The sequence below is a fragment of the Prionailurus bengalensis genome, chromosome B2 (genome assembly GCF_016509475.1).
Source record: "Prionailurus bengalensis isolate Pbe53 chromosome B2, Fcat_Pben_1.1_paternal_pri, whole genome shotgun sequence".
Lineage (NCBI taxonomy): Eukaryota > Metazoa > Chordata > Mammalia > Carnivora > Felidae > Prionailurus > Prionailurus bengalensis.
The window spans coordinates 15482721-15497233 of NC_057349.1; the positions used below are offsets into that span (position 1 = coordinate 15482721).

Genomic DNA, 14513 nt, shown 5'->3' on the forward strand with positions numbered 1-14513 from the left:
ACCTGCATACACAATAGTGTTTAGCGAAGCCTGATTTATGTTATTGAAACACTGGAAACCAACACAGACGTTCCACAGCGGGGGAACAGTTAGGTAAAGATGGCAAATACAGCTGATTAAATACTTAATAGACATTGAAATTAGGTGTGGGAAGACTGCAGCCTTATGGGGGGTTTTTATGATATAATTGTGGGTAAAGACAAAAAGAAGCAGAAATGTTTCCATATCCTGATGCTGGCTTTTTGGAAGCACACACATGCACATACACACCCAGAAAATTAAAAGTCTGGCAGATAATAAGCCAAATTCCTAATGATGGTTATTATGGGGTTGTGGGATGATGGGTGGTTTTTCCTCTCCAAATTGTCAATTTAACAAATTTGATTTCAATGGAAAAAATAAATTTATTTTTCCAAAAAAAAAAAAAAAAAAAGAGAGAGAGAGACAATAGCATGGGGGAAAATTGTTTGGTTGGAGGTGAGTCTGATTCTTCTGTGATTTTTTTTTTTTTTTTTTTTTTTTATCTGGGACGGCTCTCCCCAGGCACATGCAGACATTTGTGGTGAAGCAAAACTTTGTCCAGCATTGGCCGAAGGGAAAATTAGCAATCTTGTAGGAAGTAGATACATAAAGGTCAAGGAGCTCTGCTGGTTTTCAGGGGGATAATTGGATGTGACTCTGAATCTGGGGAGAGCCGTAGCCTCTCTTGGTTATAGGGTAATTTATTTTGTAATTCTAACCGTGTACAGCCAAAACCCAAACACACCCCTGAAGAGAGCTGTGTGGTAGCATTGTTTCTCACTGCCTTCTGAATTTGGCCCAGAGTGGAGAGTGACGCTTTTGTTGGCTTCAGCCTTCCAAAGGAATATAGGAGTGATGTATTTGCTATGTTTACATTTCCCCATTTCTTTGCGGGAAGTTTTCTACTTAGCCAGACCTGCACTGGTATGCATGGGAAGCAGCTTCCAAAAATTCGTTACAGTCTGCTGGAGCTACCCTCTGGGCCGTGGGGATGGTGGTGTCTTGGCCTGGGATCCCGGACAGGTGGTTCTTGTCCCGATACCACAGCGAATTAGCTGTGTGACCTTGGGCAGGTGACCTCACCTGTTAGATCTTCGTTTCCTTAACTGTAAAATGCAGGTGCCACAGTCCACTTACGAGTCCCTGCCAGTTCCCACCTTGTCTGTCTACTCCAGTAAAACTTACTTAAAAACTTGGCACTTACTGGCCAGAATTATTTGGTTTGGTAAATGTTTTTAAGCACCGTGTTATTACTGTTGTTGCCAGATTGTTGTTTAGTTTGACTTTTTTTTTTTTAATCTATTTCACCAACACACATAGCTCTCCTTTATACCAGGAAGCAGTTTTACCCTATCTTGGGGGCAAAGTGGCATGATTGGTGTGGCTTAAGGGAAGGCTTTTTGCCAGCTGTGTGTGTGTGTGTGTGTGTGTGTGTGTGTGTGCCTGCTGATGTGCATTGCGCCCTTGATGGTATGGGTTTTTTTTCTTCTGTCTGTTAATGTCACTGCTGAGAACACATCTGTATGTGTAGTTGCTGCTACCAGCTGTCAAGCTGGTAATTCTGTGGAGTTCAGTATAATTTCTGGGCACAAATTTATCGGCACAGTGTGTGTTGGGGGTTAGCTTTTTCTGCCATGCCTCATTAGGCAGATTGTGCTCTGTTGCAATAAGGAAAGATGTAGTTTTGCCCAAAAAGAACTCTTGCACTGTCAGCAACAGTAGAGATATTCATGTCAGAGGAATGTTCATGTCAGTGTCAAAGGGATGTTCATCCCAACCAACTCCATGCCTGAAATTGTACTGGGGACGGTTTACAGGAGGCCAGAGGGAGGGGGACAAGAGAGAACGTCACTTTGTCATCCTTGAGTAACTGACGTCCACGCTGGTACCAAGATGGGCCCCTCTACACGTCATCACCCTTGCTAAAAGAGCACATGACGTGACTAAGCAGTGGAGGGAAGCCTGTTGTTACTGTTTGTGACCCCTGGCTGCAGGATGAGTGGACCTCACCAGGTCAGCATCAAGATAACACTCAGGCAGAGTCTTGAAGGCTAATAGCTATTTGCTTCCTAACTCAGATTAGGGAAGCCATGCCATATGGCAAAGACACTAAGAAGGCGTGGTAATAGATCATCTTGTACCTTTCACAGAAGTTATGTAAGCAGAGATCGGGGACCAGTACAAAAGGAAGAAGCCAGTGGGGGTGTTGTCTCTGTTGGCATGGGACGTTTTTGGGTCACCCTAGACCGGGCAGTGGGGATGGCTCCTGTCTTTCCCAGCACTGATTTTTACATTGGGCTTCAGTGCTTGACGGTCATTATAAATGGGAAGGGTTCCTGAGATCCAGCCTAAACTGAGTGGCTCTTTCAATCCCTAGAGAATCTTGTCAGTTCTTCTTTACAAAGGAGACAGTTGGTGTGACAACAATGTCCTTTGTCAGCTGGGTGTTGGATGACCCAGGTTTTGTTTTAAATTTGCTGATCATGCATATAGATCTTTTTTCTCTTTCATTAACATGTTCAGGGACACAGGAAACCTTGGTAGGGTCCTGTTCCTGATATTAACTCGCTCTGTGGCCTGACACAGTCCCTTGACTTTGCTCTCTCGATTCCTCTTATAACAATGAGGGGTTCATTTATGGAGGTTCTCCAATGTGGCTGCCCATCAGGAACCCCTGGGAAGGTTTTGAACATTCTGATGCCCAGGCTGCACCCCGGACCAATGACATCAGTCTCTGAGGGTGGTCACTGGGCTTTGGTATATTTTAGTGGTCCTCACAGTTAAGGAGCTTTGTTTAACACAGTGATTCTCAAACTTTATTAGAACAGAGGAAATTATTCTAACAGAGGAAATCAGGGGGTGTTTTATAGACGAGGTGGTATTTGAGAGAGCCTTGAACAATGAGGAGGCTTTTTTTGGACAGAATATGAGTGTGTGTTAGTCAGGGAAATGTCTGTTTTCCCAGAGAAACGGAACCAATGAGGGATGTGCGTGTATAAAAAGAGAGATTTATTTTAAGAAATTGTTTTGTGCCGTGGTAGATGCTGGATGCTGGCAAATCTGAAATCTGCAGGGCCAGACAGCAGGCTGCAGACCCTGGAAGAGTCAGTGTTGTAGTTCAAGTTCAAAGACCAGTCTGCTGGCCGAATTCCCTCTTCTTTAGAGCAGACCAGTCTTTGTCTGTTAAGACCTTTAACTGACTAGATGAGGCTCAGCCACATTATGGAGAATAATCTGTTTTGCTTAGAGTCTGCTGATTTCAAGGTTAGTCCCACCTAACAAATACTTTCACAGAAACATCTAGAATAATGTTTGACCAAATATTCTGGGTACCATGGCCTAGCCAAATTAACACATAAAATTAACCATCACAGGGAGGGGGTATTTCAGTTTTTTTGACCTCTGTGAATTATAGGACGATAGCTGGAAATAGAGGAGGTTGTGGTCCAGGGGAATAAGAATGATTTCTGGGCACTTCTTAATTTTTTTCTTTAATTTTTCTTTATTTTTGAGGGAGAGAGAGAGAGAGAGAGAGAGAGAGCGAGCGAGCGCACGAGCAGGGGAGGGGCATAAACAGAGGGGGACCCAGAATCCAAAGCAGGCTCCAGGCTCTGAGCTGTCAGCACAGAGCCCGATGCCGGGCTCGAACTCACGGACTGGGAGATCATGACCTGAGCCGAAGTTGGACGCTCAACAGACTGAGCCACCCAGGCATCTGGGCATTTCTTAATCTTTGCTGTTGATGTTCTGACAAGTCTTGGTTCTGCTATACATGTAGAAGAGCCAGACTTCACAAGCCACAGAATCTGTGTTTGCTCAGTGGGTCTGTCTGCCCACCCTCCCCTCTGCTGCTGCTCATGTGTGCGGGCACTGGAGCCTAGACAAGTGTCTGAGCCTTCCAGTTGCCTGGCTGGGAAACGGACACATAGGGAAGAACACACAAGGAAAGTCAGGTCTGGAGAAAAACCCGTGTGTGGTGCTATGGAGCAAGCATTCCGTCTCACTGTCTTGTGATTTGAATCATCTGGAAAAGGGGAAGAGGAATGGGGGCAAAAATACTTAAATATCTAGAGACAAGGATCCCACTATAATGAGAGGGCCTGACGTTCTCTGACTTTGACCCGCAGGAAGGAATACATTTACGCTGTGGCCGAGTGGATATACAACTATGAATACATAGATATAGATAATGTGTGTATGTGTATCAATAAAATTGCATACAACCGAATAATTACCTGGCATTACCCGTATTTCATTGGCAAATGATGCACTATGATATTTTCTATTCTCTTCTATTTCATTATGGATAAGGAAAGCTGACTCTGTCCCACTGAGCCGATTTCATGATGCTTCATGGGTGGAAACCTGCAGTAAAAATGAGACCCAGACCCTGGAGAAGTGAAAGAACTTAGAGAGTCTTGTGATTCTAAGTGGCTCTGTCCGCTAGAACTTTCTGTGATGATGGAAATGTTCTGTTCTGCCCTGTCCAACACAGGCCCCATGTGTCTGTTGAGCACATGAGCCATGGGCAGGCAAATGAGGAAGTGAATTTTATCTTTTATTCCATTTTATTTTTGTTTTTAATGTTCATTTATTTTTGAGAGAGAACGAGAGCGACCGAGCAGGAGGGGGAGGGGCAGAGAGAGAGGGAGACCCAGAATCTGAAGCAGGCTCCGGGCTCTGAGCCGTCAGCACGGAGCCCGACGCGGGGCTCGAACTCACGGACCACGAGATCGTGAGCTGAGCCGAAGTCGGACGCTTAACCGACTGAGCCACCCCGGGGCCCCTATTTTATTTCATTTTAATTGATTTAAGTGTGAGTAGCTGCGTCTGGCTAGTGGCTCCCGTGCTGGACAGCGCACACCTGGGATACCGCCTGCTTCTGCCTCTAACCAGCTGTAGGGCAGTGAGCCCCCTCCCTCGCCATACGCCCTGGTCCCACACCCCCAGGCCTTGGGTGCCGCATCTATAAACTGGGATGCTGGACTCCGTGATGGCCACCGTGCCTGCTAGCTCCAGCTTTCTGGATTCTGGTGGCCAGGAAAGCCAGGCTGGATGCTGACGTGGGGCCTACAAGTTAATTGAGCGCCCTGGGCGGTGTTACAGGTAACGCACTCTGCATTTTTAAATGCTCCTTAAGAAACCTTTCCCTTCTTCCCTTACAGTTGCTTAACCGCTCACCCGTGTGACGTGACAGTCTGAAAAGAGAGATGCTTTCTGCTTAATGAAATCTTAGCAGCTCATCCTCACAGACTTGCTGAGCTCCGCCGGTGGCATCTGTAACCCGAACACGAGGTGGTCCGCTCTCTCCTCTCTCCAGACCAGGTGTCTGGGCCCAGAGGAACACGGCAGTGGGAATTTGGGTGCGTCGGTTAACCGTCAGGGTGGGTGCGCGTTATTTTTGGGGCATGTGGTTTACACAGCTGGTGATTATGTTCGAGGAGGACAGAATTTGTTTAAATTCTAGCAGTTGGACTTTCAAAAGGCCCATTATTTCGCTGACCTCAAGGCCTGGCTGGGAAAATTAGGGGACCCAGGAAAGGACTGAAGAAGAGGTGATTTCTTCCTCTCTCTTTCTCCCCCCCCCCCCCCCAAAAAAAAAGCTCCGGTAATAATCAACCTTGACTCAGGATGGGTTTGGGGCAGGTAAGACCTCATCTTACTTTTCGGAAAGTGATTTCTTCTCCCAGGCCCTTGCTGTTGACCAGACTGGAGGTGAGCTCGGTGAGAAGCTCACAGCCCGGTGATTTGTGCTGAGCCCGGCGGCGATCGGAGAGGTTCTGCCAGTAGATTTTGGCTCTGATGGGAGGGGTTGAAAGAGAGGCCGAAATTCTAGGCAAGGCCCTAACTAACCAGCCCCCGGTTGGAATTAAATGGCCCCAGGCTGCTGGGAGCATTCATCTGGTTTCTTCCTTGCTTTCTCTGCATGTGCATAAGCCCACCAGGCTTGCTCCTGTCACAGCACTGAGCCAGAGCCGCTGGGGAAGGAGGGAGGGTGCCCCCCTCCCCCTACGTGAGAGGGATGGGCTCTGTCTGCCCCCCCCCCCCCCCCCACCAGGCCCGGCCGTGTGCAGACCTTGCCACAGTGCCATCCGAAGTGCCCTGGGTGTCCTGTGTCAGCCCTCGCAGCTGTGACTCCGTTGACTAATGAGCCAAAGCAGCGTTCCCCACCCCACCCCCACCCCCCGCCTTGTTTTTCCATCCACTGTCAGCTCACACCTTCCACCCTCCAGAGCAGGGCGGCACCACTCTGCCCCCACACGCCCGCACGCCCGCCCGGTTCTCCTCCAGCAACTGTTTCCTGTTGGCTGAATCTGTGAGCGGTGTGCTGAGGTCTTCCTCCTTCACCTGGTTCTCACGGGGCACACCCCTCTCCCCCACCGAGGATTCCCTCCCCCTGAGTCCAGAGAGCAAGAAGCCTCCTTCTCCATCCGTCCATCTCGCCCCACAGCCCCCCCATCTCCCCCAGAAAGCACAGAAGCCAGGCTCAGCCACCACCAAGAAAGCAGGCAAGGGGAGGACCGGCCTGCCCACCTCTCGGAAGGATGCCAGCGTGTGCCCCATGTACCGTCTGCGTGTACCAAGGAGGGTGTAGCGAGTCACCAGGACCCCGGGACACAGCAGGCCGCACTCAGCTTGTCAGGCCTGAAGTTGCCTGTGCAGCAATTAAAACAATTTTTTTTTTGAATCTGTATTTATTTTTGAGAGAGAGAGAGAGAGAGAGGGAGGGAGACACAGAATCCAAAGCAGGTTCCAGGCTCCGAGCTCTCAGCACAGACCCGCACGCAGGGCTTGAACTCACCAACCGAGAGGTCATGACCTGAGCCGAAGTTGGATGCTTCACCGAGGGAGCCACCCAGGCGCCCCGAGAGGCAGCGCAGCAATTTAATAGCCCAGACGGCTGGTTCGGGTTCTGACTCTGGCCGGTTCCCAGCTGTGTAACGTTGGGCAGGTTACTTAACCTCTCTGTTTTTCTAGCCGTGAATGAAGATAATTCACTTCCTCAGAGTGTGGTGGTGAGAATTAAGCGAGAGGCCCGCACGTGGCAGAAATTTGTTCTTGTGGCAAAACGGGTTGCATTTATGTGGGGGGATCTGACAAAGCCCATCTCCCATGCTATCACTGCACCATTTTGATGTTGGGAAATCAAAGATAGACGTTACACAAAAACAGAACAAAGCGGGGGCACCTGGCTGGCTCAGTCAGTGGGACTCTTGAGCTCGGGATTGTGAGTTTGAGCCCCACGTAGGGTGTAGAGATTACTTAAAAATAAAACCTTAGGGGCGCCTGGGTGGCGCAGTCGGTTAAGCGTCCGACTTCAGCCAGGTCACGATCTCGCGGTCCGTGAGTTCGAGCCCCGCGTCGGGCTCTGGGCTGATGGCTCAGAGCCTGGAGCCTGTTTCCGATTCTGTGTCTCCCTCTCTCTCTGCCCCTCCCCCGTTCATGCTCTGTCTCTCTGTGTCCCAAAAATAAATAAACGTTGAAAAAAAATTTTTTTTTAAATAAAATCTTAAAAAGAAAAAAAAAACAACAAAACAAAAACTGTCAGAGTCAACATTTAAACCTATGCAAGCTGCCTCTCCACTTCAAGGATGGCGAGCTCAAGGTGCCCCGGGGTACTTGTGACTCACTGTGTGCCACTGACGTCCTTGTCACCCACACACACACACACACACACACACACACGGGCGTCCTTGGTACCCATTACTCTCAGAGGTGAGAAACGAAACCTAAGGCAGATTCCGGGGCTGGCCAGGGGGGTGATCCGATTGCCTTCATCTCTCCTTGGAAACCTCTCCATCCAGCGCCAGGAGCCTGTAGCCTCTGGGGAGGCAGCCCGCGGGACTGACTAAAGTTGGCTTCAGCAACGATGCGGCAAGCACTTCGAGTCTGTTAGAGGCAGAACGAGTTGGGGTCCTGCCCTCGAAGAGCTCCTAGTCCCCTGGGGGACACGCTGTGGTACAGAGCGACAGGCTGTTGCGAGCCTGGGAAAGGAGGGGCCAGGGTGTCGGGGCCCGGAGGGGATCTTTATAGAAGTTCCATTAAACTGTCCACAGAAGTGACACTTGAATGGAGGCTGAGCCAGGACAGCTTTGCCGGCAAGGGAGGAGCGGGAGGTGATGGGCTTGGCGTGTTCAGGGAAGGGGCCTGGGGAGGACGTGAGTTCGGCTGGAGTGTGGGGTGACGGGCAGGCGGTGGAGCTGGAGGCCCCGAACAGCACTGACTGTTGTCAAAGCCAGCAGCCCAAGGAGCAGAGTGCCGTCCAGGCGGTGGGGAGGGTCACCACCAGCTCCGTGCTGGGAAGACCGGTCCCTCAGCGGCAGCGTGGGAGAGCCTGGAGGTGGCAGGCGACCAGAGGCAGGGAGGCCAGCCGAGGTGGTAGGACCCGCTGTGGCTGGTGGGCAGGACGTCACTGTAGTAAACACAGGCCGTGGACAAGTGGACCCACCGATGGCAGAAGTGGGAGGTGGAAGGGGAGGGGAGAGGAGAGGCTTCCTGAGGGATGAGCTTCCTTCCGGGGGGCGTGGGACCGCCGTGTGTGTCCCTGATGGACGAACACTCAACACAGAGTCGTGATGGTAAGTGAGAGCTGCTGACGTATCTCTCCAAAACAGTGGCTGAGTCCGTTAGCAGCAAAAAAAAAACGGTGATAATCATTTCTTTTTTTCTTTAAAATTTTTTTTAATGTTTATTTTTGAGAAAGAGAGCATGAGTGGGGGAGGGGCAGGGAGAGAGGGAGACACAGACTCGGAAGCCGGCTCCGGGCTATGGGCTCCGGGCTGTCAGCACAGATCCCCACACGGGGCTGGAACTCACGGACCGCGAGATCATGACCTGAGCCGAAGTCGGACGCTCAACCGACGGAGCCAACCAGGCGCCCCGATAATCATTTCTTTTGCTCACCAACTTTGAGGTGACTGGGCTCAGCTAGATTGTTCTCACTCAGGGTCTCTCTTCCTGGTGCTGCAGTCTGATAGCGGACGGGCCTGGGATCTTCTGGAAGATTCCTGCCCACACCTGGGCAGGGAAGAGGAGATCAACAGAGGGGCTGGAACGGGTGGGGCTCCTCAGCTCCCCACCACCTTCTCTCGCATCTCTCCCCACCAGATGTTGGGGGGTAGCTGGACTTTTTACAGAGTAGCTGGACGTTCCCAGAGCGAGCATCCCAGAACCCAGCAGATGCTACTGTGTGGCTTTTCAAACCCAGGCTTAGAAGTCATGCCATCGTCACCCTGCCTCATTCTATTCACTGCGGCTGTTACAGAGGCCCTGGGCTCAAGGTGAGGGGATATAGATCACCCCTCTTGATGGGAGGGACATTAAAGGAATTTGTGGAGGTGTTTCCAACCATCCTCCACGAGTCTATGATTAAATTTAACCACCGTGGTTTTTAGAGGGGATAAAGTAGTGTTAGAACCCTATTGGGAGCATCTATCACAGAAGAAAGTGGAGAGGGGACCTGTGAGTTGGGGATGTAGGGGACGCTTGGGTGGCTCAGTTCGTTGAGCCTCCAACTTTGGCTCAGGTCATGACCTCAGGGTTCGTGGGTCTGAGCCCTACATGGGGCTCACTGCTGTCAGCGTGGAGCCCTCTTTGGATCCTCTGTGCCCCTCTCTCTGTCCCCTGCTCATGCGCATGCTCTCTCTCTCAAAGATAAGTATTTTAAAAGAGAGAGCGCGAGAGAGATGTAGGCATATTCTTTAGAGATATGAGGCTCTCTGCCAGACTCAGCTATTGTCCTAACTTGATTCCCCCCCTTTAGGGAGCAAGTTGCTTGGATTCCACGCCTGAGTTCAGAGGGAACAGAATCTGGTGGGACCATTACTGACAAAGATGGCACCAGGGTGGGCTTGTCCTGGGGCCCTGGAGGAGGGAAGTGGGAACAGATAGACCAGTCAGTGCTTCAGAGTCGGCACAGGCTGGAGTGGAGGAGCGTTCCAGAACGGATTCTGTGAGTGGAGAGGACATGTTCAGGCCTGTTAACCTGGTACCAAGCGTGAGCCTCAGTGCCGGGGGAAGGGCCCCGAGGTATAGAAGAGAGCTGTAGAAGTCTAGACCGTAATCGGACGACACCATGAAGGCGTGAGCCACAGACATCGTTCCTCAGCATCGGTCTTGTGCCCAGCAGCGTTGAAGTACGATAGTTAATCATGACAGTAATAATAGCATCCAACGGCTGATTGGCGTATTAGTTTCTTGGAGCTGCTGTAACAAAACGGGAGGCTTCAATGACAGAAGTTTATTGTCTCTCGGTCCTGGAGGCTGCAAATCCCAGGGCAAGGCGTGAGCTGGGTTGCTTCCTTCCCAGCGCTGTGAGGGAGACTTTAGTCCATGCCTCTGACCTGCTTCTGGTAGTTCGCTGACTCTCTGGTCTTCTTTGGCTTGTGGATGCCATCATTCCCCACCTCTGTCTTCATTTCCCCATGACCTTCTCCCTGTACGTGTGCCTGTGTCCAACTGTCGCCATTTTAGAAGGGCACCAGTCACACTGTACTAGGGCCCACCCGGATGACCTCATCGTACCTTGATCATCTGCAAAGACCCTATTTTCAGGTTAACTCTGAAGTACTGGGGGATAGGATTCAACGTCTTTGAAGACTCATAATTCGACTCCTAACAGTTGGTAAAGACGGGACAGAATCTCTGGATCCTTCCCGCCTGCCCCTTTCTTCATTCGCCCATCTTGCTTTTGAGGAGACGCTGGTCTGATCTATTGGTTACCACCATGGCGGTCCTTTGGGCTTTTCTTCTCACCATCCCACGTCGCTTCTTAGAAGAAATCCCATCACAAATGCTCCCCCTCATCTTCCTCTAGATTCCCTTCTCTTGCCCGAGGAGTGATGGAGCCTTTTTCTGGCTGCCCTTGGTGATGATAATCAGGACCATACCACCCCCACAAAACAGGTTCACCTCGTTTTTATCATTGCAGTGACCCTATAATGCAGGCATTGGCCCCATTTTATAAAGGAGGAAGGTTGGGTCCAGAGAGTGTAGGTCACTTGCTGAAGGCCACGCAGCTCACAGGAGGGGCTGGGACTGTAGTCCAGATCAGCCTGACCTCTCCACCACACCACATCGCCTGATGAGTTCAGTGGGGGAGAGCATTATTGATTACATCTCTATTTCAAAGGAGTTTGGAAATGGTTTATTAGATGATAAATAATACAGAGGAGGTTTAAAAAACATGCAGGAGGAAAACGAGGCCAAGGGACTGGGAAGCAATCAATTAGACTTGTATCTTAATTGTCCTTTGTTCCCTTTGGGTGAGCCAAGGCCTCTAGGCTTGTGGGACGGGATAGGAGTGAAATCATCCTTTCGAAGCACTGATCCCAGTCTGAATTCCAGGAATTACACCTGGAACCTCTGCTGTTGCCTGGATAGAAAACACGTTTTGGCTTCGTCGGAAGGCTTGTCTCTGATGTAGCCCAAGCTAGTGACTTAAGGATGCTGAGAGCCAGGGAAATCTCCGTGTTTATTTTTCCTGCGAGATTAGGCTGGCAGCTACTTCCAAAGAATTTAAGTTATAAAGTCCAGTTCAAAAATATACTAAGGAGGGTGTGCGTGGGTGGCTCAGTTGGTTGAGCGTCCGACTCTTGATTTTGGCTCAGGTCGTGATCTCATAGTTTGTGAATTCAAGCCCCGCGTCAGGTTCTGTGCTGGCACCGCCAGAACCTGCTTGGGATTCTCTCACTCTCTCTCTCTCTCTCTCTCTCTCTCTCTCTCTTTCAAAATAAATAAATCATTTTTTAAAAAAAACCAACCCTATATACCAAGGATGGCTTGCTTACTCTCAATCCCATCCAGCCGCAGGAATGTGTTACAGATGGATGCTAACACTTAGCGGGAAATCTGTACTCTCCATCAATAATCAAGAGCCTGGCATAGAAGTAGCAAGTGTGGTGTCATCCAGACCCACAGCCCCAGTTCCATCATTCCCTGCGCATATGTCTTGTTCTCTGCACCAGTTTCTCAGTGTTTCTGAGGACCCTGAATTGGGACGGACAAGAAACTGGTTACAAACGGAGACTCTTGGGCCCTACCGTGTCATATCAGGTACCACCGGTGGCCGGGGGAGCCACATGCCCCGTTTGACTCTCTGCTGGTGACAGGCCTATTAATCATCACCCCCACACATTTCCTGAGCACCTGCTATCTGTAGGGTGTAGTTTTACGGGCCGTAGAACTTTCTAGAGACCATTCCTCCATTTTAGGCTCTGGAAAAATCACAGCAAATCCGGGTCACTTCTGAAATCCCTGGCAGGTGCCCGTTTGCTTCTGGCAAGTCTGCGCCAGGATCTACAGGCGGGAGCGTGTCTGGGCAGGTTGAGCTCCCCGTGCAGTCTTTCCCGCTTTCCTCGTCGGGCACGTGTGTCTCTGGTCTGCACAGCCTCGTGCCGTAGGCAGCGTTGCCTTTTTGGCTCAAATTTACGATAGAAAGCCCCGTCTTTGATTTTCCCATGTGGGCTGGCCCCTAAGTCACCTACTAGTCACGAGAGCAGAGAGGAGCGGGAACGTGTCCCTGCGTGGTGCTCCCCACACTCCTCTGCCCAGGTCCCCCGGAGCGGGGGAGGGGCACAGCTCAGCATGCCCAGCAGGGATGACGAGGTCTTAGTTCAAAAATTCACGTGAACTCTCCATTCTGCATGCCCACGTTCCTGTGACTGTATGATTAGATCAACTTTTATTCCCAGGAGGCTACCATATATATGCCTGGTGTGTTTGTCTGGGCGGGGGGTACAGGTGCCCTGGTCTGTGAAGCTCGAGGCTAACACTCTGTTAGCCTAACACTCTGTTCGGCATCGATCATCTGCAGTAAGAGAGCCATTGAGATCTGTATATTATTTAGATTCATGCTTTTTTTCTAGAAAGGATTAGAGGTGGCCGCTACGGGTAGCTTAAACATTAGCCTGTATTCAATGGCTCAAAGAAAGTGGAATAAACCTGATCTGTCACGACAGCATTCATTCATATTTTTAAAAAACGAAACCAATCTATAAGAAGAAGATTCCTCTCAACCCTCTGGAGCTTCCTGCGAGATAGGGCGGCCATGCTATGGGCCACCTTTGAGACTCACCTTCTCGGGATGAGGGCTTCCCGGGACCGAGCTGGGCTGAACCAGGAAAGCCCCGGCCTGTCAGCCCTGCTGTGCCAAAGTCATGGCCAGCAATAGGTTAAGAGTAAGCAGCAATCAAGCTGGAGGAATGGGTCCCTAAACTCTCATACTGTTTGAAAATGCTGTCCACAGAGTGCTGACCAGGCAGGTAGGTGTTCAACCACGACCACCTGGCCGGTCGGGTGAGATCTTCAGCTATTCGTTTTCCTCCCTTTTAGCAGATTCCCGAGGGTAGGTGTATGAACACAGCAGGGCAGGCAGGATGGGGACAGCTGGACCCTCTGTGCTCTTCCTGATGGAACGCTGCTGTTCGTGTAGGTGACTGTCCCGAATTCAGCAGACACACTTTTTTCCCTTCTGCCTGGGCTTCCTCTTTTCTGACAGAATGTCAGGTGGCCCGTGTGGGGCGCTGGTGACGGGGGGTAGCGGGATGTCTGGCTTGCTACCCATTTGGGCCTAATGATTCCATTTCTTTCTCAGTGTGTCAGCCTTTGGGGAGACACAGGATCTCCTCTTTAGAGTTAACACCTGTCCACCTCTTCGGCGTTTCTACAGCCAGATTCAGGCCAGAGACCAGGGGGCTTTCCCATTCATGGTAGGCTCCCTGCCCAGAAGCCTTCTCCAGGACTTCCGTGAGCCCCGGGGTTGGCTTTCCTCTCCGGAAACAAAACCCCTGATGGGCGTCTGGAATTACCAAGGTGATTGAGTGATAGGGACTTCTGAAAGAAGTAACCCTGAGTGTAAAACTCAGCCCAGATCGGGTCAGTAACCGGATCCACCATGCACCCCTCAAGGCGTAGTCACCTACTGCCAAGCTTTCAGAATCCGTCAGGAGGCACGGGTTTTCCGTTTAGGTGCTCGCAGGGACAGGAGCCTGGGGGTGGGGGAGGGGAGTATGCCCAGAGCCCCAGTGTGACAGGCACATGAGCAGAGAGATTTAGATCAGAAGGCCTCAGATGACTAAATCCTAAACTCTAGCGGGAACCACAGAATCAGATGATATACAGTCTCATCCCAATGTGTGTATCATCTCTTTGAGGTTTTTCATATTGGGGTAGCCATAGGTTTGCCGTGAGTGACAGCTGAAGGGTGAAGCCAAGGCCCTGGGGTCTGAAAGACCTGCTTCTCCGCAGCACCCCCCCCCCACCCCAATCCCTGACTCCTGCTCTGCTGTCCCACATGGGGCCACTTGTGTCTCCCGCTGGCAGCCACAGAAGGGCCAGGAGGCGCTGGCCGTGGTCCTTGGCTGTCAGCTCTCATCTCCGAATCATGGAAATGTGCCTTCTCTTCATTTCTTTTTTTGGTTGGCTTGGAAGAAGTAGTCACTCAAAGGCCAGAAAGGAGGATTTGGCGATGCGCCAGTGAGTGAGAAGCCTCT

At 50.8% G+C, this 14513-nt stretch overlaps 1 protein-coding gene across 1 annotated transcript in view; it reads left to right on the forward strand.

Annotated features, from left to right (window-relative positions):
* The window catches only part of GFOD1 (glucose-fructose oxidoreductase domain containing 1), a 120266-nt gene that overhangs the window by 20510 nt on the left and 85243 nt on the right, over positions 1-14513 (forward strand). The window lies entirely within an intron of this gene.